General features: G+C 40.0%; 1 protein-coding gene across 1 annotated transcript in view; it reads left to right on the forward strand.

Annotated features, from left to right (window-relative positions):
* Positions 1-23,086, forward strand: part of LOC128901977 (homer protein homolog 1-like) — a 104,207-nt gene that overhangs the window by 61,680 nt on the left and 19,441 nt on the right. The window lies entirely within an intron of this gene.

The following is a 23,086-nucleotide window of genomic DNA, read 5'->3' on the forward strand; positions in this document are numbered from 1 at the left end:
ATTCAAATATTAAAGCCAAATAGTGTGTCTGGCGAACTCTGCAACTGCTGCTTGGGGTTTTTTGGTAACTGTTTGGTGAACTTGCTCTTTCACCTTTGAAGATAACATATTTGTCTATAACAAGTTTTATTCCATTTTTGGCACCTCATGAAGCTGTGGGATAAAACACTTTCAGAAACAAAACTTAAAACAAGAAGATTCTTCTGGGACAAATCTTGAAAGTCTTGTCAACTATGACTTGTACCTTATGCCTCATTTTTTCATGTAATATATAAAGATGTTCCATCTAAATTTAATGAAACTTGGAATTTCTATTACATAATGTTTTAATTAGACAATATATATGTGTACGTTTGTTGCTTATTCGTTAAAATTCCTATTTTTGTGTTCAAACAAGTTTTTAATATGAAATTTTAACTCGTTGCCTTAGTGAAAATGGACTTACAATGTTTATATATTAGGTATTTCATTTTTTAGATAGCTTATCATTTAATAATGCTGCATGTAAATCCAATGCTGTAATAACAAAGAAAAAAACAAAAATCTTGCTGCTAGCTCATGTTCCTTCACTGAGTTTTCATTAAAAGTTGTGTGCAGAAATCTGTTTAGTAGATTTTTCACTTTGTGTATTACAACTACTTACTTCTACAAGCTTAAATATTTCAGTTATGTTACAGTAAAGATACTTTGTGAATCATGCTGAACTGTTAAGTTGGCTTTAAAGAAAAGTTTTGAGTTTATAAGTTTTGTGATATTTTGTAATTTGAATTTATACTCAAAGACTAGTATTTGGATGTTCTTTATAGTGTTATGCGTAGCTTCCTTACCAAGTAGTTCTGGGGGTGTGTATTACTTTATTATTTTTTTTAATTCTTGTTTTTGAATGCTATTCAGTCTGATGTCGTGGTTTAACCCCAGTTGGCAGCTAAGCACCACGCAGCTGCTCGCTCACTTCCCCCAGTTGGGATGGGGGAGAGAATCAGAAGAGTAAAAGTGAGAAAACTCATGGGTTGAGAAAAAGACAGTTTAATAGGTAAAGCAAAAGCCACATGTGCAAGCAACGCAAAACAAGGAATTCATTAACTGCTTCCCATTGGCAGGCAGGTGTTCAGCCATCTCCAGGAAAGCAGGACTCCATCACGCGTAATGGTTACTTGGGAAGACAAAACACCATAACTCTGAATGTCCCCCCCTTCCTTCTTCCCCCAGCTTTATATACTGAGCATGACATCATATGGTATGGAATATCCCTTTAGTCAGTTGGGGTCAGCTGTCTTAGCTGTGTCCCCTCCCAACTTTTTGTGCCCTCACAGACTACTCGCTGGCAGGGTGGTATGAGGATCAGAAAAGGCCTTGACTGCTTAGCAACAGCTAAAAAAATTAGTGGTTTATGAGCATTATTCTCATGCTAAATCCAAAACACAGCAGCTACTACGAAGAAAATTAACTCTATTCCAGCTGAAACCAGGACACCTGATGACAGGATAATTTCATGTTGTGAGGAAGCTCAGGAAGTCTCTAATCCAAGCTCCAGCTATGAGATCAGACCAGGCTGCTCTAAGCTTTATCCAGTTGGGTTTTGAAAACCTCCTAGAATGGAGACTGATAAAGCTAGGCTTTTTAAAAAGGTTTCTCTACCACATAAAAAGCAATAACTGTCTTCACATTGCACAGTACTATAATGAACTGTGACATTTTAGGGCACACTGGAGGAACTCTGGTAAATTCAATTACTCTGTTGAGAAAAGATTATTTCTTGAGGTACACTCAGAAAAGAAACTCAAAGGTGATATGTTCCCGCTGTCAGTGTAAGCAAAGAACTGGTTAATCTAGCAACTTAGAAGTAGGTGTTGACTTCACCTCAACCGACATTTGTTTGATGTTTTGAAGGTCCTAGCTGTGATGCTGTTCTGCCTCTTGTGCTCCACCAGCAAGAGCCTGGTGGTCTCAGGAAGAAGCACATGGAGAGGGATTGTTCTCCCATCCCTCCATGACCTAATTCCTACTGCTTCCTGCACTTCTGTCTGAGCTGCTGGGATTTAGCTCAAGTAGGCTATCCTTCAAAAATAAAAGTTCTTGCTAGGGAACCATTAATTTCAAAGGAAAATCTTACCTTGTGTTCGTGTAAATTTTTTCATGTCTGATTTTCCTGATTGTGACAATTTCTGAAAATTCTGTAGTGAATCTCTGGAATACGTAGGAAACCATTACATGGTTTTAAACCAGTATTGTGTCAAACACAGCATAATACAGCTCATACTGTAACATTTTCATAAGATATCTCTAATAATGGAAGGAGAAGTGGAGAGGACTCGTATCTCCTATTAGAAGAATGGTCATGGTGTATATGTTACTTATATCTTTAAAATTAAGCAACTCTGCAACTCATAGAGCTAATTTTAATGGCTGAGGGAATGGATGAGAGGCAAAACTAAAAATAGCCCAACACTTAAGAGAGTAATATCACTATCTCCCTTGTGCACCTAAGGAAGTCCTAGTTTGGAGCATGTGAATTACCTACTTCCTGCTGTTTATTTAGCAAGAACTCTAAGGGGTGATTCAGACAATGCGAGATGAGTGTTTGAAATGAGATGATGTAAATACCATCCTCAGGGACAAGTGAGCACTCTTCTAACATATCTGTCAAGTACATTCTTAGAAGAGGAATATAATCCTTATACAATTTATATTAAAAAACATGCAACTTGTAATGTAATTTTTTCCTCTTTTAATCACATACATAAGAATTTAAAAAAATAGTAAAAATGAAGAAAAAAAAGGCACTATCTATCTTGCTTAAGGAAGGAACTTTCATTTTCTAAAAGGATATATCCATTGTGTTCAACCAATCCAAAATATGGATGACATTTAAAAGTGTGTGTTAATACTTCAGCAACTGTGAACATTGCCTCTATAAATTGGGATATGTGATATTTAACATTAAATCAGATTCTGTGGGGTGTGTTGGCTTTTTTTTTGTTGTTGTTGCATCCATTAATTCACAATCATGAATTTTGTTAGGTATTTTCAATAATACAGTTTTCTGAAATGTGTTATTCCTTTTAGGAGTCTATTCTTAGCACACAGTGACTTTTTGTTGTCATCTTTAGGCATTGGTGGAGGACCTATTCTCTTTATTCTAGATTCTCCTAGTAGTTTACTTGAATTAATGAACTTTTTCTATTGTGCATTTTGATATCATGATATCAGATGTGTATGCTTGTTTAAATTTTTGAGCAGTGTCTGTGAGGTTTCTTTTATGGGGTGTTTTGTACATATATTATTTAGAATATTTGCCATTTTGTTAGTACTAAGCTCAAACAGAACAAGTCTTATGAGGAGCATTTGAGGGAACCAGAGCTGTTTAGTCTGGAGAAAAGGAAGTTGATGGGAGACCTTATTGCTCTCTACAACTACCTGAAAAGAGACTGTAGAGAGGTGGCGGTCGGTCTCTTCTCCCAAGTAACAAGTGATAGGACAAGAGAAAATGGCCTCAAGTTGCGCATGGGGAAGTTTAGATTGGATATTAGGAAAAAAAATTTCACCAAAAGGGTTATCAAACATTGGAACAGGCTGCCCAGGGAAGTGGAGGAGTCACCATCCCTGGAGGTATTTATGAGATGGGTAGATGTGGTGCTTAGGGACATGGTTTAGTGGTGGTTTTGGCAGTGTTAGGTTGATGGTTGGACTCGATAATCTTGAAGGTTCCTTTGTCCACTTACCTTTATCAACACAGAATATAATGCTTATTTTGTTAGACAAATGCTACAGAAACTTTTCCAGACTTGTTCATTTACTATTTTCTGACTCTAAATGGACTCTGTAGTCACAATCTGGTTCTATGAAACTGGGGAATAGTCTAGACTTGGCATATATTCCCATCCACATAGAAATTATTGAAAAGGTTACGCAGTTTTCGAGAAAGGAAAATAAAGATAACTGAAGATTTGTGGCCTTCTGATCACTTTTAAGTATGCTGCAGAACAGTCTGCATCAGTATCTTAGTTCGATTCTTGTGTATTTTACTCATCTCAAGGTTCACTTATTGTCAATTTTGGATTATTTTGTAAAATCAATATACAGAACATGGATGAGCTTCTGTAACTTATAGTGATTGTAGTCATGGTAAAATGCCTCTGTCATATTCCTTAGAAATACAGGAAATTGAAGGGTTACTGAACAATTTTGAGTTCAAAGTCCATAAGCTAAAAAACAGCTTTAAAAAAAACAACAACTCAGAAGACAAGTGAAAACTTCGCTTTTTGTCAGTTTTGGTATATTAAAATCTGTTACAACTCATAGCAATTTACAATTCATAACAATATACTTTAAAAATACAGCTTTATTCTTTTAAAGCCCACATAAACCTATGCCCCAAAGCCATACCTTCTTGAATATTTTTGAAGTGTGTGTTTTTAATGAAGAAACATCTCCAATTGTTCAATTGCTCAACTTCACCCATGTTGGTTTTTTTACGATGAGTGTGATGAGACACTGGAACAAGTTGCCCAGGGAAGCTGTGGATGCCCCATCCCTGGAAGTGTTCAAGGTCAGGTTGGATGGGGCTTTGAGCAACCTGTTCTAGTGAAAGACATCCCTGCCTATGGCGGGGGGTTGGACTAGATGATCTTTAAAGGTTCCTTTCAACCCAAACCATTCTATGACTCTATACCAGGAATTATTTCCTGCTTTACTGAGAATACAGGAGCTAAAATTGTCACCTGAAAGAAAAAACAAAACAAAACAAAAAAGCCTCCAGCAACAAAAAAAAAGCCCAAACCTTTCAGTTAGTGGCTCTTTTCAAATGTAGGCTCTTTGTGTTTCAAAGTCACTTGGCCCCTGCACCCCACACCAGGTATAGTGTCTGTTTTACCTGCTCACCTGCTCTTCTGAAAGATCTCTGTGTTGCTGTACCTTGTCTGTCCACTTTATTATCTTTAAGAGAAAGGATATATGTTAAGTTTTTTAAGCAGCGGGGCCAAACCCAGTGGAGTACTTGAGGAATGCATTTTTAAAAAATAAGAGAGAGAAAAAAAGAAGTCTGTAACCAAGTACATTTTAGTGAAGCTGAAGCTCCATTGAATGCATCTGATTGATACCAATTTAGTCCTTCTTTTATTGATATCAACAAGTTACTTGCTCTCTGTGTTGTCTCTGGTGTAGTGGTGGATAATGAGAGACATATGAGAACCTGCACATATATATAGATAAAAGATTTTAGAACTGGATATCTATATGCTGTGTGGTTATGTTATCACTGCTGTCTGGAATGCCTAATGATAAGCATAGAAGTATGGTGACAACGTAATGACTAAAAAGTTACTATTCTTTAAATGGTGTAGAACTAGTTTTTCTCAAACTTCCAAGTAGATTATAAATAAACGTACCTTCATCCTTTAACAACTCACATTGGAGATTAAATGATTGATTTACTTTATGGATTTATATATTCTTTTTAATCTTTTCTGTATTACTCCCTTCTTAACTGCCCCCTCTCCTTGGCGAAGAGGGACACTCTGGAAGCAGAAATCAGCCTGGCTAGCACCATCCTCTGCAGTTATTTGAGCTTAAGAACTAGCAATTCTTTTTTTATTCCTGCTGTCATTAATAAGGATATTATTAGATATAGAGCAGGGGAATTTACATTACATCTGACCTGAGTTAGAAGGTGCCAAACATCTTAAGTCATGGAGTGTTTCCACTTTCATCCTTGGTGAATTATTAATTGTGGATTCACCTAAAATGCGCTATGTAGATCCATGGAGGAGTGTTTTGCCATTTGCAAAGTGCTCAGGTTGTGTTAATGAAGCCCATATGGACTTAAAAATTAGCTAATTTTTAATCAATTTTATAACTTCTCCTAGAGGATTGACCATGGAAGTCAGAGCCAATGATAGCTGGCAAGAAATATTTAATGTAAGTTATGGAGTCTCTTCCTGATGAAGGTATGAGATAGATGTGCTGCTGTGCCAAATTCTGCTTGGGTTAAAAGGAAGAAGAGATGGAGTGTGAGTTTAGGAGGTGGCTATAAGTCCTATTCCTTTGCTACCCCTCTTGTGCCATAGTTAGAGCTTCAGAAACTGTACCTTGAGCAGCTGATATGGGCTCCTTCATTGGTTACACAGAAGGGATGATTGGATAGAGCTGAGTGAACACTTCTGTTCCCTGGAATATTTTTCACTCCCAGGCATATGTGGAGCCTGGCTTAGGAACTAACTGTGCTGTGTCTGTTGACTTCTCCCATTCATTGCCAACATACAGCTGTCTGCATGGTGCAAAGAAATCATAGTGAACTTGATGAAGCCACTTGCTGATCTTATATGTTTATTGATAGGATTCAGCCAAATGGATTACCTCTGCCCATTTCTTGAAAGAACGTGTATTTAAAAAATAAAGTTTGACAAAGCACAGAAAAGCAGTTTGGAAAACTCTATATTGAAAATACATAGCATAAGTACCAACTTAATATATTTTTTTAAAGAATTGTTTCATATTTAAATGAATCCTTTATACAAAAAATAACTTTCATCAAAGGGTCTTTTTTTTCCAGAATTTATCTGTAATAGAGATGACTGAATTTCATAAACTGTGTAGCTGTGTACGCTTTGAGGGATCACTTTGCATCCCTGCAAGAGATGTAGGACTGTGCTGGTTTGGGCTGGGATAGAGTTAATTTTCTTCACAGTAGGTAGTATGGGGCTATGTTTTGGATTTGTGCTGAAAACAGTGTTGATAATGCAGAGGTGTTTCCGTTATTGCTGAGCAGTGCTTACACAGAGTCAAGGCCTTTTCTGCTTCTCACACCATACCACCAGCGAGTAGGCTGGGGGTGCACAAGAAGTTGAGAGGGGACACAGCTAAGACAGCTGACCCCAACTGACCAAAGGGATATTTCATACCATATGATGTCACGCTCAACATATAAAGCTGTGGGAAGAAGAAGGAAGGGGGGGAATGTTCGGAGTGATGGCGTTTGTCTTCCCAAGTAACCATTACGCATGATGGAGTCCTGCTTTCCTGGAGATGGCTGAACACCTGCCTGCTGATAGGAAGCAGTGAATGAATTCCTTGTTTTGTTTTGCTTGCACGTGTGGCTTTTGCTTTACCTATTAAACTGTCTTTTTCTCAACCCATGAGTTTTCTCACTTTTACTCTTCTGATTCTCTCCCCCATCCCAACTGGGGGAAGTGAGCGAGCAGCTGCGTGGTGCTTAGCTGCCAGCTGGGGTTAAACCACGACAAGGACCAAGGTCCAGGAGCTCTTAATTTTCACATGAAGTAAAAAGCTTGGTTTTAAGTCTAATCCAAAAGATCCATGCTGTCTTACTAATTTGATACTCTTTGGAATGTGTTGTTTTTGTCAGATGAATTAAGATTGCTGACGATTTCTCCCTTATTTAGAGGTAGATTTTACAATTAAACCTAGTTAAGGTAGTAATTCCTTTGGAGAATACTGTGGCCTGGGTTCTCTGGGGGAGAACTGGCAAATTCTGCCACATTCACATGACACTGGAGCCAAAAAATTATGCCTGAGGGGCTTCCAGATTAAGAGCCATCTGAGGATACTTACTTCTCTTAGCTTTTAAACATCTAAACCTGGGGAAGATGGATTTCATCCACCAAGCTTTCTTTAACGGGTCCATCCTTAAATTGTACCTCCTGCCAACATTATGATCCAGAGTTGTGCTTCCTGTTTTCTATGGAGGCAACACAGTGTCACGTTCCCCGGCATTGCTGCCGTGCCTCCCTGGTGGGCTGTTTCATTCACTTGGCCCATTCTACAGGTGATGGTTCCTATCCAGATAGCATAAGCCCCCAGAAGACCAGAGTAAAAGCTCATTGATCAAGTAAAAGTCCAAAGTTGCTTTATTGTAAGCCATTTCAGAATGTGCCTGAATGTACAAACAGTGTTCAGGCTCTACCAGCAGAAGCTGTGTTATTGAAAATAATTGTGTCACGTTGATTATTTTCTGTTGCATTTTGGTAGGCAGACCCCTTGCAGTGCAAGTTCAACAGCATTGACCTACTTCCTGCAGACATGGGTAAAAGTTGGAGGCAGGCACACATAAACACAGAAGTAGAATATTTTGTCTGTCAAAAATATGAAGTACTTAATATATTCTCTTTTAAGGGAAGAGTTAGCTTGAAGAATAAATCGGGGAATGCAGTTAAATGGAGATCAACATCTCCTGTAATTTTACATCAGCTTTATGCTTTAGGGAAGCTTTCTGTACCTAGTGTCATATCTTTTGAGTTCCTTTAATATCACTGTAAATGCCATTGACGTTTTGTAGTACAGGCAGAAATAAGTTTGCATTGATCGGTGCTTTGATTGTATAACAGGGGGCTCTGCTGAGATGAATTCAAGTTGCTGAATAGCACTTTGGTGAGATGTGGATAACTGGCAATTCATGAGCAGCATCAAACTTACATAGGGACTACTTCCTCTGAGTGCTAACCTGTAGTTCATAGAAAAAAGCACCAGAATCAGAGACTTCCCATGCATCAAATTTCTTTTTTTTTTCCATCCATTTAATCTCCTTTTAGTAAATTTGACTCTAGGATCAACATAGTGCAGTAAATGTAGACTTTTCTTGGATTCAGATTTGGTTTAAACAAGGCAAATTTATTACTTCCGTTCTCTTAAAAAGCTGAGACAGAAAAAACCACGAGTGGCAGTATCCACTGATAAACATTGCGACTCACTAGCAAATTGTTTTGTTCAAACCTATGCAGTCAATATATGGTTTACTGTGATCACATAGTTCATGTGACTTGCTGCTTGTTTTTCAAAGTACTTCTGACAGCTTCATAGATGGTTTAGTTTGGGCTTTATATAGGCTATTGACTCTAAGTAATTGTATGGCTATTGCGGGAGACAAATGAAACTTACTTAAATTTGCCATGGTCTCACATAGCTTCTGTTCCCTTAATGGAATAAAATTATTTTGTTGTCAGCATGTAAACTAACAGTTCATCTCCTACGCTAACTTTGTGATTAATGCATGTCGTTCTATTTACTGGGAAAAAAAAAATGGCAATTGTAATGCAAAAATGAATTGCACCAGTAGTTATTATTTGATATTGTAAGATAACCTAATGCACTAGCTGGGCGGAGGACAAATAGTCATCATTCAGAATCTTTATGCAACTGCCTAATCACATATATTTCTGTAGGTCATTCTACAGCATGTCTTTATGTTCCTGATAGTGAAATTGTGAGGCTCTACAGCTGTAATGATTGTTCTGCTAAATTCAGTGTTTGCTATGAAAGTAAGACAGGAACCAGCATTAAAGGGTCTTAGAGACTGAGATATCCTGTGGTATCACCGACAAAAGGTTCAACTAAGATCTAAAATAAACACTTGCAAATCTTTCACATTTCACCCTTTCGTAACAGCTACTGTCTTCGGCAGAGGCACAACACACACCAGTTTAAGCTATGACAGTACCTAGAAATGCAGACAGAGGTTTGTGCAGAGGATCTCCACCCCTTACATGTAGTGTATGTCAGATTTACAGGGTTGGGAGAAGTCCCTTTAGTTACCTCACTGCTCTATATGTGGTAGCAGTTGCTCAGAGCATCGCTCTGTCTGTCTTTACTCTGTCATTGCAAAGCTGAGGATCTCTGCTGAGCTCAGTAGAATCAACCTGTAGCTGCAACAGCCTCATGGGTCACATCTATATGGCTAAATAAAACAGGCCTTGGCACCGAGGGCCATGATCTGAAGCATATCTACATGTTATAGCAATGACACTGGATCTCTTCTGGGCCTATGTAGTGTCATTGCAGCCATAAGACACATTTACTGTTTTGTGTGGAGTCCTTTTCCAGTTCTAAATGCCTGCAATGATTTGAGGGCTGTGTCGCCACCCACCAGAGCGATATTCTCCTTGCACAAAAGCAAGGATGTGCATTGCATGCCCAGAAGTGTTTCAGATGGGCGTGGGAGGGTTGCAGATTGCATAAAGCCTGGTAGGGTGGTTTTGGAAGACTGTAGAGATGGAAGGGTGCTAAACCTGACTATGTGCAAACTATGCTCAGGATCTGTCTGGCAGCTGGTGTGGACCTGAGCAGTTTGGGGAGAGTGCGAACTCCCTAGTCCATATGGCCTTCAGAAGCTCAGGGCTTTTTGGCCCTGCTTTACTTAGTGGTGGAGATGTGGTCACTGGGAAAATAATTGTTCCTTGCCCTTACTACCACAGCACATTTGAAATTGAGAGAACTCTAGGGCACTTGAATACTCTCTTCTCTTTGTTACATTACTGACAGAGTGTGGGTTGTATCAATGTACACATAAATTGTTGTTATAGGTAGGATTTTTGAAAGAAACAGAGAGTTCTGTCTAGCCAGGGGCCCCAGAAAAATTAATCCATACTAATTCAAAGTGTGAATTTACAGGTAAACTGCTTTAAATTCTTGTGTATACAAATGAGTTCCAGAATGAAAGTGTCTGTAATTCAGATCATTTTAGTGTCAGGGTCACCGTGTCCTGGTATCTGACTTGCCAATAACTACATCATCTAATTGCTTTCATAAAGTGATGAAGTGCCATAGGACCCCAAGACAATTTGACTTTCTTTGCAGACAAATACCTAGTCATCTCAGAAAATGGGACGTAAGTTCCTAAATAATTTAGGTTGCTTTTGAAAATGTAGTTTTGGTGGAATATTTGAAGTATTCAGCACCATAGCAACAGCAAGGAATTAGGCCTAGTGTTCAATAGTAACTTAATGCACTAAAAAACTTATTTGGTATCAGTTGTGAAAAATATGAAATACATTACAGGTGTGAGAATAAACTACTTCCAGTGATACTGATAAGCAATTTCAGTAAAGGAACAAGGGCAAATCTTTTACTTTTTCAGAGTATGTGATAAAATTTTAGGTCTGCAAGGTTTTAATGTTTAGTGCAAAAAAAAAGCTAGAAATTAATTATCTATGCAAAAGGCTAAAAGTTATGAGACAGAGTTATCAATTTTGGTTTATGCTATATGGCCTTCATGAAGAGATAACCTAGTGTCTCTTTACTATATAAAATTAAATGACTAAGACAAAAATGAGATCTTTTTAAAAGAATAAAATTAAAATAAAAGTTGAGCATCTTCAGAGAAATCAGCGATTTTCTCAGTGCTACTGTGATAATTCAGGTTAAATACAAATCTTTTCCATTGTGATACAGTGTACAAAAGGCATGCATAAAGCTGTTGTTAACTGTGTAAGTTTAATGAGAAACAGAGTTTAAATGTCACCTGTGTGACAGGTGCATATACTAGCAGACAATACAAGAAGCTTGGAAACTTCATTGTTTCTTGTGGAGAAGAGTGACTCTTCTCTTTAACTTGGGTCAGGACTGGGATCTAAATCCCTGATTGAAAAGGACCGTAGCTGAAGCATTAATTTTGTGTTAATACCCAATCTTCTGCATCCCATGGTGTGCCTTTCAAGAGCTCTTCTATTGGTATTGACTCTTAGTGTTTCAATAAGCAGTGAACACTAACATACTTAGGCATTTTTTTCTCTGGCTTTGTTATCTTCTGCAGGAGTACTGTGATGGGTTACCATAGAGAACATTTCTGTGGAATTTTCCTTCCTTAAAAAGAATTTAATTTCCAGTCTTTTCCTCAGTGATAAGCTTCCATATTGAAAGGTGGTCTGTGTTTGTGTTGTGGTGGTTTCTATGGGCCCTGTGATGAATTAAGGCTGTATTATGTATTATTATCTGTATTACAGAACATGGATTTAGATGGTGGATCTAAATAGAATATAGCCACTGATTTGCATTGCATAGTCTGCCATATAGTGGAAAGAGTCTGTACCATTACTTAACCTCTTTGGTCAGCTTCATCCATCAAGTCTGCAAAGATTTTGACCCTGCCCCAGTGAGCTGTTGATAGGACAAGAGATGCCTAATAACAGGACTGTCTGTAACAGAACTGGAAAAGCAACTCTTCTGTCCACAGGCTGCATGTGTGCTTTGGATGATGCTTTTCAAAACCCGCCTGGACGTGTTCCTGTGCAACCTGCTGTAGGTGACCCTGCTCTGGCGGGGGGGTTGGACTAGATGATCTCCAGAGGTCCCTTCCAACCCTATGATTCTATGATTCTATGATTCTATGACTCTATGATTCTATGACTCTATGATTCAGAATCTGAGAGCATGGTCAAACTGAAAGGCTAAACGCAAGTGAAAGATCATATATGAAACACCTTGAAAGAGAAATCTGTAATAGCTCCATAAGCACCCTCTTCCCAAATTTGCAGAAAAAGCTTCTGCATTTCTATCTTCTACACTGACATAGTAATTGGGAGTTCAAGCATATTGTAGTTCCTTATTGAGCAAAGGGGCGTGCTGGAGTATCCCTGGAGTGGGATAAACCTTCAACATTTGTAGAAAACAATAGAATCAGAAAAGCCATGCTCTCACCTGCTGATTTCAGCCATTCAGCTGCCTTTCTCTTTCCAGTAGGTGTGTGCATCTTTGTTATTAGTCACCTAACTTTAAATACAATGTGTTTCAAGGGCCTCCTTCATCTTTTTTGCTATGACCAAATTTGTCATTTAAGCTGTACACGTTATTCCAATCTAAAGAGATGATTCACAACTATGATTCACAGGTCTCTGTCCGATGGAACAAAAGAAAGAAACGGAGCAAGCAGGTTCCTTTAAGAAGTGCACCACCTATAGTGCCCTTGCAGAACAGGTATGGGACTCTGCAGGAGGAACTGGTTGCAAGCAAGGAAGAGGGCTCTTGAAGGCCAGAAGAGCCACCAAGGCCAACTCGCCTCAGGCTGGCCATCAAAACTGACCCTGAAAAGAAAAATCGAAGGGTCATTGTTGTAGGTGACTCCCTGCTGAGGGGAGCAGAGGGCCCAATATGAAGACCAAACCCACTTCATAGAGAGGTCTGCTGTCTCCCTGGTGCCCGGGTAAAGGACATCGTAGGTAAACTCCCCACCCTTGTGAGTCCTTCAGATTATTACCCGCTTCTGGTCTTTCAGGTGGGAAGTGATGAGGCAGCAATGAGAGGCTCACAATCATTTAAAAGAGATTTCAGGGCCTTAGGGCAACTGGTAAAGGGATCAGGAGCTCAGGTTGTGTTCTCCCCCATCCCTCTGACATCAGCGATGGACGAGGGAATATATAGGAGGGGTCAACAGGTCAATTCATGGCTCTGGGACTGGTGTCGTAGACAGGGCTTTGGGTTTTACAATCACGGCTTGGTATATGAGGCACCAGAGCTGTGAGCAGCTAATGGGATGCACTTATCCCAGAGGGGGAAAAGGATTCTGGGGCAGGAGTTGGCAGGACTCATTGATAGGGCTTTAAACTAGATTTGAAGGGGGAAGGGGTCAATAATTTCATGCTTGCCTGTGACAAACAGTGGGGCAGCACATCAGGGGCAGAGGGATGGAGTCCTAGCAAGGGCTTTCAACTTGTTGCCCTAAGGCAAGCCGGAGACGATGCACCGGGACACCCCAAGGGAATCAAGGGGGATTCTCACAAGAGGGTGATGCAGCCAGCCCAGCTGAAGTGCCTCTATGCGAATGCATGCAGCTCGGGCAATAAACAGGAAGAATTAAGGGCCACTGTGCTGCTGGAAAGCCATGACATAGTGTCCATTAATGAAACTTGGTGGGATGATTCCCATGACTGGAATGTAGGGATAGACGGATACAAGCTCTTTAGGAAGGACAGGCAGGGTAGGAGGGGAGGAGGTGTTGCCCTCTACGTCAGTGACCAGCTAGAATTGAAGGAACTCCACATGGGGAAGGACGATGAGCTGGTTGAGAGTGTATGGGTTAAGATTAAAGGGAAGACAGGGGAAGGCAATGTTACAGTAGGGGTCTGCTACAGGCCACCTGACCAGCAGAGCCAAGCAGATGAGGCCCTCCATAGACAGATAGAAGTGGCTTCACGTTCACAGGCCCTGGTCCTTGTGGGGGATTTCAACCACCCTGACATCTGCTGGAGGGACAACACAGCAAGGCACCAGCAATCCAGGATGTTCCTGGAATGCATAGATGACAACTTCCTCCTCCAAATGGTAGAGGAACCAACAAGAAAAGGTGCTATGCTGGACCTCGTTCTCACCAACAGGGAAGGGCTGGTGACCAACGTGAGGCTCAGGGATAGCCTTGGCTGCAGTGACCACGAAGTGATAGAATTTAAGATCCTCAGGGCAACTAGGAGGATATATTCCAAGCTTACGACCCTGGACTTTAGGCATGCAGACTTTGATCACTTCAGGGATCTGCTGGCCAAAGTGCCATGGGACAAAGCTCTAGAGGGAAGGGGGGCCCAGGACAGCTGGTAAGTATTCAAGGATCACCTTCTCCGTGTCCAGGAGCAAAGTATACTGACAAAGAGGAAGGCAGGAAAGAATGCTAGGAGACCTGCCTGGATGAACAAGGAGCTCCTGGACACACTGTCACACAAAAAGAAACTTTATAAGGAGTGGAAGAAAGGATAGCTAGAATGGGGGGCATATAAAGAAGCTGTCCGAACAGCAAGAGACCTGATGAAAAAAGCTAAAGCTCAGTTAGAATTAAATCCAGCCAAGGAGATCAAGGGAAACAGCAAAAATTTCTATAGGTACATTAATGGTAAGAGGAAGACTAGGGAGGGTGTGGGCCCCCTCAGAAAGGAAATGGGGGAGCTGGTGACAAGTGATATGGAGAAGGCCGAGGTTCTCAACGACTTCTTTTCCTCAGTCTTCGCTGGCAAGGGCTCCAGCCACACTCCCAGAGTCACAGAAGACAATGGCAGGGGTTGGACAGAACTGCCCATTGTAAGTGAAGATCAGGTTCGTGACCATCTGATGAACCTGAAAGTGAACAAGTCCATGGGACCCGATGGGATACACCCATGGGTACTGAAGGAAGTGGTGGATGAGGTTGCTAAACCACTCTCTATTATATTCCAAAAGTCATGGCAGTCTGGTGAAGTCCCCACTGACTGGAAAAGGGGAAACATAATCCCCATTTTCAAAAAGGGAAAGAAGGATGAACCAGGGAACTATAGGCCAGTCAGTCTCACCTCCGTGCCTGGTAAGATTATGGAGCAGATCCTCCTGGAGGTGCTGCTGAGGCAGAAGAATAACGAAGAGGTGATTTGGTACAATCAACACGGCTTCACCAAGGGCAAATCGTGCCTGACAAACCTGGTGGCCTTCTATGAGAAGGTCACAACATCAATAGACAAGGGGAGAGCAACTGACATCGTTTACCTGGACCTGAGCAAAGCCTTTGACACTGTCCCGCATGACATCCTGGTCTCCAAGCTGATAAAATATGGGTTTGATGGATGGACAATTCAGTGGATAAAGAACTGGCTTGACGGCCGCACCCAAAGAGTGGCTGTCAATGGGTCCATGCCCAAGTGGAGGCCAGTGACAAGTGGAGTCCTTCAAGGATCAGTACTGGGACCGGTCTTGTTTAACATCTTTGTCAGCGACATGGACAGTGGCATAGAGTGCACCCTCAGCAAGTTTGCCGCCGACACCAAGCTGTGTGGGGCGGCTGAGACGCTGGAGGGAAGGGATGCCATCCAGAGGGACCTTGACAGGCTGGAGAGGTGGGCCCATGCCAACCTCATGAAGTTCAACAAGGCCAAGTGCAGGGTCCTCCATCTGGGACGGGGCAATCCCAAGCACCGATATAGGCTGGGCAGCGACTGGCTTGAGAGCAGCCCTGAAGAAAAGGACTTGGGGGTGCTGGTGGATGAGAGGCTCAACATGAGCCGTCAGTGTGCACTAGCAGCCCAGAAAGCCAATCGTATCCTGGGCTGCATCAAGAGAAGCATGGCCAGCAGGTCGAGGGAGGTGATTCTCCCCCTCTCCTCCACTCTCGTGAGACCTCACTCTCTGGTACTGCATCCAGTTCTGGAGCCCCTACTACAAGAGAGATATGGACGTGCTGGAGCGTGTCCAGAGAAGGGCCATGAGGATGATCAGAGGGCTGGAGCACCTCTCCTATGAGGACAGGCTGAGAGAGTTGGGATTGTTCAGTCTGGGGAAAAGAAGGCTCCGAGGAGACCTAATAGTGGCCTACCAGTATCTTAAGGGGGCCTACAAGAAAGCTGGGGAGGGACTTTTTAGGATATCGGGTAATGGTAGGACTAGAGGGAATGGATTAAAACTAGAGGTGGGTCGATTCAGATTGGACGTTAGGAAGAAGTTCTTCACCATGAGGGTGGTGAGACGCTGGAACAGGTTGCCCAGAGAGGTGGTGGAAGCCCCATCCCTGGAAGTTTTTAAGGCCAGGCTGGATGGGGCTCTGAGCAACCTGATCTAGTGGGAGATGTCCCTGCCCATGGCAGGGGGGTTGGAACTAGATGATCTTTAAGGTCCCTTCCAACCCTAACAATTCTATGATTTTATGATTCTATGAACTATGGTTTTATGCTGATGTAGCTCCACTGAGATCATGCAGATATTCCTTATCTCAAAGGGAAGAACAGATCTTTCTACTACTCTCCCCAGGGGAGCTCCCTTCCTTTGCTAAAAATTCTGATCAAGGATAAGAATCTCTTTGAATATTAATTAGTTTTTTTATTGGCCTCACTCAAAATATTTAACTCAAAGCAATTTCCTGGTAATTGTCTCTTGATTATAACTTTGAGAGGACTAACCCTTTTTTAATAAATTACAATTTATCAAGTAAGACTTCCTTTTGCATGTGTCCAGTTAATCACAACTACAAATAAAAAGACAATAAGCAGTAGGCATAAAGAAGTATTTTTGTTTTGTTTCTTAAGTTTCCTTCTTACAAAAGCTGTCGTTCTTACCATAGCTTCCCCTCTTTTGTTGGTCTTAAATTATTTATACTGTAGATGACTGTGTCCTTCATGCACATAAGTTCGGAGTCTTTTGAGTGGCTGAATCTACTGGGCCTGTACAAGCAGGCAGCTTTATATGAAGACTAAAATGGCAGAACAACTCAAGGCACTTTTTTCTTGCCTCTTCCTGGAATGGAAGAGGACCTAATGGCTATGTGCTCCACTGCTTTTTTCTTCAGCTTCCCACTCACTCCAGGACTCCTAATTAGGTATAATTAAATGACAAAACCCCTTTCTGTTTCCAATTTTGCTTTGAATGTTCAAGAGAGGGAAAGAGACTGAAGACATTTGTTTCATTACCTAGGGCTTTAGGTACTTTGGACTAGCAGCAGGACAAACTCTAAAACCGTCATGTTTAAATCCTTTCTATCATGATGTAATTTTACACATTTAATAGATGACCACAGCAGATGCCCTTTGAAGTCTCTGAAAAGGGATGAAATCCCCAAATCCCTATTTAAAATTTCTTCTAAATCAGGATGTGAACTGAGGAACTTAACTGTCATTCTCGGCATGAATGAGAGAGAAGGCTTCTTGGGAGCTTTTAGGAATACCTTGAGGGATGCTGCACTTATCTTCTGTGCCAACAGTCATCATGTCCATCTAATAGGACAGCCACATCATTCCAATGTAGGCAATAGCAAGTGTAGGCTGTTGCAGCCTACACTCACCCTTCCAGCCTGGGACCTGAGCATTATCAGAAGCTTATGGAGCTATCTTAAGGCACCCTTTAAAGCTTACCATCTTATTCTCACAGCACTGTTTTCAGTTATCATTATTGCAGCCAGGACTGTTAAGTGTTCTCAGGCCCCTGTGGATGAACACTTTTGTGGCTTTATTTTGTATGGAGGATTTCATAAGAACCTTGTGCAGAATTCCTTCCCAAATTCACCAGAGAGTTTTACATAAACCAAAACACTTGCCTTACACTTCCAAAGAGGAGCAGCTACGCTGCTACACTAGAGCTCTCAGATACTGTGGTAACAGAATAAATCATTCACAGTCCCCCTTTGCTACCTTAAGCATAAAAAGCTGCTCCATAAGGCTCACCAGCAAGGCTGTCAGAAAGGATCATCCCTTGCTGCCAGCACAGCCAATGCGTTGTTACCAGCTGGTTGACGTACTTCTCCCACTGATTGGTAATGCTCACTCCACCAGATTCTTGGTCTGCTTCCAACACATGCCATTATTTATAATCTGCGCAGCAGCTACAGGGATTCTGCTCTATTCATATTTGTCAAGTCTTATGGATTTAGTTACTATACCAGATACCAAATTTTGTAGTGAAAATGCTCCAATCTCTACTCATCTGAATTCCTCATCATTTCTGCTATCTCAAGACAGTACTGCTCACCATACATCTGCAGTGCAGATCACAGCGACACCTGAAGAAAAGAATTTACGTGCTCTTGAGTAACTGTAGTTCTTTGAAACCATGACTAGAGTAAGAAATCCAATTTTTAAATGAATTAATTTTAAGCAATGAATCCAATATTAAAAACCATAAAATATTAATAAAGCATAATTCTGCACATGCTTTATTTCTATAAATCTGAAATAAAACTTAAACCATGTTTTATAGTGTTGGCACTGCATACAACTCATCAAACAATGAATAAGCAATACTGATTCAAAAAGTGGAAAACATCTCTTGATTTGGACCGTTTTGGTTTTTTGTTTCATGAAGGCATCTCTTGAAATAACTTCATTCTGAATGCAACTCATTAACGTGTGCTCCCCACTCCCTGTCTTCAAAAGCCTTCTCCAACTGGCTAACTGTGGTGACTGGAGCTTTTCGGATTAATTTCCCTTAAGTGACCTACTTTGCGGAGAAAGATATTCGTGCATTTATAGCCTCTGTCACTCTATTCAGGTCACAGATGGCCAGATAGCAAAGCTATTCCTCAGTGACTTTCTGGAGTTGTAACTAATCCCCAATGGGAATAAAGATTAGCTGGATGTTAATTGGTCAGGATGCCTAAAAGTGTGGAAGATCATTGAGTCCTACTTGAATTTTCAGGAGGTGTCACAGTTACACCATATGATACCAGTCAGCAATTGTTCTAGGAGTGTTTTGTGGTAGTGATTAAATTATTGAATGCCATAGATGTTAAATATCTGAATTAAAATCCTTTGCCTTGACAATGGAGCACTATGTGGTGTTCTGACTGCGGACATGTCTGATGTTACACATGTACCAGATACTGTGGCCTGCACAGAGGATCAAAGATTCAGGGATAGTTTTGAGCTTTTGCTCGCTAACAAGTGCTTACAATCCTACGAACAGTTGTCATTGTAAAGATAATTTTCCATGCAATAAGTACGACCTAAACCTCTGTTATGGAAGGGTTTTTTTGTATAGCATGATCAGTTGAGCCAATAAAACTCATATTTTGCTGTTATCCATTAGAGGCCCATTCTCCCTCTTGTATTTGTCACTAATGTAGTGATGTTTGCAAAGCAGCTTTTTATCTTATTTTCAGACGTTCAGAAGTTTCACAAGGGAAATGACCAGGCTTTATTCTCTCTTATGATATTTTTTAAAGTTTGGTGGAGCTTTTTATGCTGAGAAACAGGCAACAAGCAGGAGTATTAAGGATGGCTCCTTTTTTGAAAGACCATCTTGAAACTTTGAGTGTGCCAGGCAGTCAGTGATGTTAATTCTGACAGGGCTGAAGAAATAACTGTTAAAATTGTGACAGAAATAACTGTTAAAATTGTGGCACAGAACAAAACAAAACAAAATATGTGTGCAGGTTGAATTATTGCACTGCAGGACTGCAAACCTGTGTGTGCCTGTGTCCCCCAATGTATACATACAGCTCTGCTCTTTGTGCCATGGTGTAAAACTGAAAGGTGTTCTGGCAGAAGTTCTGTTGCACTTTGGATCATTTTGATCACCGAATAAGCGTTCACATTTCATGTGCTTCCTAGAGCAAATAATCTCAGAACACATGAAGAATGATTTGGTTTTGGTTTAGATATTTACAACTGTTAAAACAACCTGTCAGAGCTGTGCATGTATTTCCTATGACACAACCTAATGCTTTGAGGGCAGAATCAATACCTTTTAGCAAAAAGCCTTTCAAACAGGAATTAAGTAAAAGGTTTTAGTGAGAGAGAGTACATGCAGCCCTCATGTACCTATCCTGAGGGAGTGTAGTGCAGCTGTTTCATGATAAAAATTTTGACCATGGGCTCTAGCAGTTGTTGGGAGCTCCACGTGTGGGCTTTCAGCTTCTAAACTTGTGTGTTCCCTGTCCCAGGTGTTAGCCCCAGCATCTTCTCTTCTGAGGGGGAATTATCATTGTGCCTGAACCATATGTTTCTCAGTGTTCCCTCTGGAACTGTTGATAAATTTGAACCAGTGCAGCTCTACAGATATAGACATCAATGCAGATACTCTTACTCTAGCTTAAGAACAGCCTACTGTAGGTGTGCTTTTATCTGGTCCTAAAATAATTAATTTAAATCCAAATAAGTCCAGTTTTAACCAAAATAATCCACAAAACATAATTTTAATATTTTTTTTTTCAGTTTGTCAAGGAAGTATTTGAAAAAAGTAAGTCAGCACTCACAGGACTGGTTATGGGCTATTTTAATCAAATTATGAATTTATGAAAAAAAATTCACATCTTTGGTTCTGTGTTTCCTGGTGTGATATCCATCACATTTCTGTGTTTATGTCAGAGAATGTGGAGTTTTATAAGAAGAAACAGGATAAGTCTAAATAGTTGGGAAGTCATTGTGTATTATCAGATACAAAACTAGACTAATTTAAGTAATACATTTCTATTTTATGGAGCCATAGTACAATCTATAGAAGATACAGTAGAAATTATTTGTAGAAGAAAACAGTATATGCTACAAACAAATAACATCTACATTACAATAGACATGTTCATGCCCACTATATAGATCTCAGGGATAAAAAGTATGATTGAGAAATAATACTGGTGCAGTGCTATTGAAAACAACCAATTAAAAAAAAAACAGCTCCAAAGAAACCTTTTAGCCTTTGAACTAGGGTAGCCATAGCAGTAATAGAAAATATATGTTTTGTATTTAATGCTGACATTCCAGTATACAAGCAATAACTTCAGAGCTCCTGGCTGTTTTCTTGGCAGGGTAGTAAGGCACTGTGCAAAGGTAAAGATGAAACGCCACGAATTCCCCTCACATTATTACTCAGCACTAGCTAGGAGTCTGTCTTCTGGGATCTTCATGGCTTATAAGTTTACCTTGTATCATTGTGGGTATATAAATTATTACATTGAAAAAAAAATCCATTTGCTACCCTTTTTGCATCTTAAATTAGGATATTAAGTGACCAAATAGTTCTCATCCTGTAACTGTCCTGGATAAAAAGCTTTTTATCTGATACATTACATCAATATAAAATATTTTTCCTGTGAGGAAAATCAGTAGTAAGGCACATTTTGTAAACATGTATGCATGTCATGCACACACAGTTAGCTACTAGTCCTGCTGTAGCAGGACTACTAAATGGGATTACTCTCTTGCATGAAATTGCTGGTGTGGATAGTTGTTTGCTGGATCAGAACATCAAGGAGGAATTGTGAATATAACAATGAACTCGATTTTTGTAGCATGCTTTTTATGGAATTTTTTGATCTACTATGCTACTATAAATGAAGAATAAATCTGATCAGAGAAACAGAAGAGTAGATATTGTTACAAAAATTAATTCTCATCTTCTTTCCTATGTGAGTCAGTGTTCCTTGATGAAATAGGATTATCGTTATTTTTAGTTTAGTGATTTAAGATTTAAAATTTCCAGTGGTGAACTTCTAATCTGTTGAATAGATCATGAAATGCTAGAGCAAAGAACTCATATTCCTCTTCTGAAGGAACTTGTATTCCTGTTCAAGGGGATGAAATTGTGTATTTATAAGGAAATACTGGAGAAGAATCAGACATCATGTTTTAGTGAGACAGTAGATGTGATCTGAATTGGTAATGAATGTTCCTCATTGACTGGTTGGCTTTGAACACCTAAGGAGCTTTTATAGGAATCATAAAGTTTTTGAAATATGCTTTTATGGGATGGGCTGTGCATATATGCATGAAGTGGACGAAAGAAGCTTGGTGGGCAAAATGGTGGCAGAATGTTTAATTGTTCATATGTACAAAGTTCAAATAAGCCTACAAACTTACATGCAAAATAATAATAATTTATAATTAAATTAAGCATATTAAAATATATTTATTATAATAAATAATTATACTAATTACTTGTAATTCACCATAAACCTATATACAGAGTTAAATATCATTGATTTTCAATGATGCCTTTAATAGTAAGCTAATAAGACAAAATGAATTATTTTCTATATGTATTTTCCATATAGGTGTGTACCTCATGTGCTGTTGACATTATACAAGTAAACATGAATGAACTATTTACATACTAATGCATTCACCTCATGTGTCTGAGATGTTTTTCCCTTGCATATTGAGTGCAAGGATAGGGTCTGTGGATGATGGCAGACTAATTATCTGTGAAAAATAAAGCCTTGTGTTTCCTCAGAGAATAACTAAACTGTAGGCAAGGATTGTTCCTCCATAGGCTACTTCAAGAGACCCCAACATCAGCTTCCTCTTTGCAATAATACCTCTGTGCTACTTGATCTTTGGTCTCTGCTGATATTAATGAAGAAGGGCACATTAACAGTATTATGGTTTTGAAATTCAAGACTTTTGAATTTGTAAGTAGAAATTAAATATGGTATTTAATAAATAAAGTATATTTCAGGCATAGAAGATTTTCATTAAGACAAATAAGCTGTAGTTCCAAAGCACTACATTAGCTCTCTTTAATCAAGTTGGTGACAAATCTTTTTTTACAATATATTTCATAAAATAGTGGATTAAAAAAGCACTTACCCACAATACTGTCCTGGGTTGAGCGACACAGGACTAATTTCTCTTCTAATGCTGGGGAAAACTCCACTTTTGGAAGACTCTAGTGTCTGAATTAATGAAAATATTTACTTTATAGACAACTAGGCTATGTGGGATTCAAGGTCTCAGTGTTTTCGAGCCTTGCCAGGTGCAGGGATGAGGAGGAACAAGACCTGGGCATTTGACCCAGACTAGCCAACAGGATTATTTCATACCATGAACATCACATTCAATATCAATTAGAAAGTTTGCTGCATAGTCTCACTTTCTCCCTTGATGGCGGCGGTCCAGAGAACTTCTTGTCCCGGTGCTGGGCCCCTGAG

Source organism: Rissa tridactyla, chromosome W, assembly GCF_028500815.1.
Source record: "Rissa tridactyla isolate bRisTri1 chromosome W, bRisTri1.patW.cur.20221130, whole genome shotgun sequence".
Taxonomy (NCBI): Eukaryota; Metazoa; Chordata; class Aves; order Charadriiformes; family Laridae; genus Rissa; species Rissa tridactyla.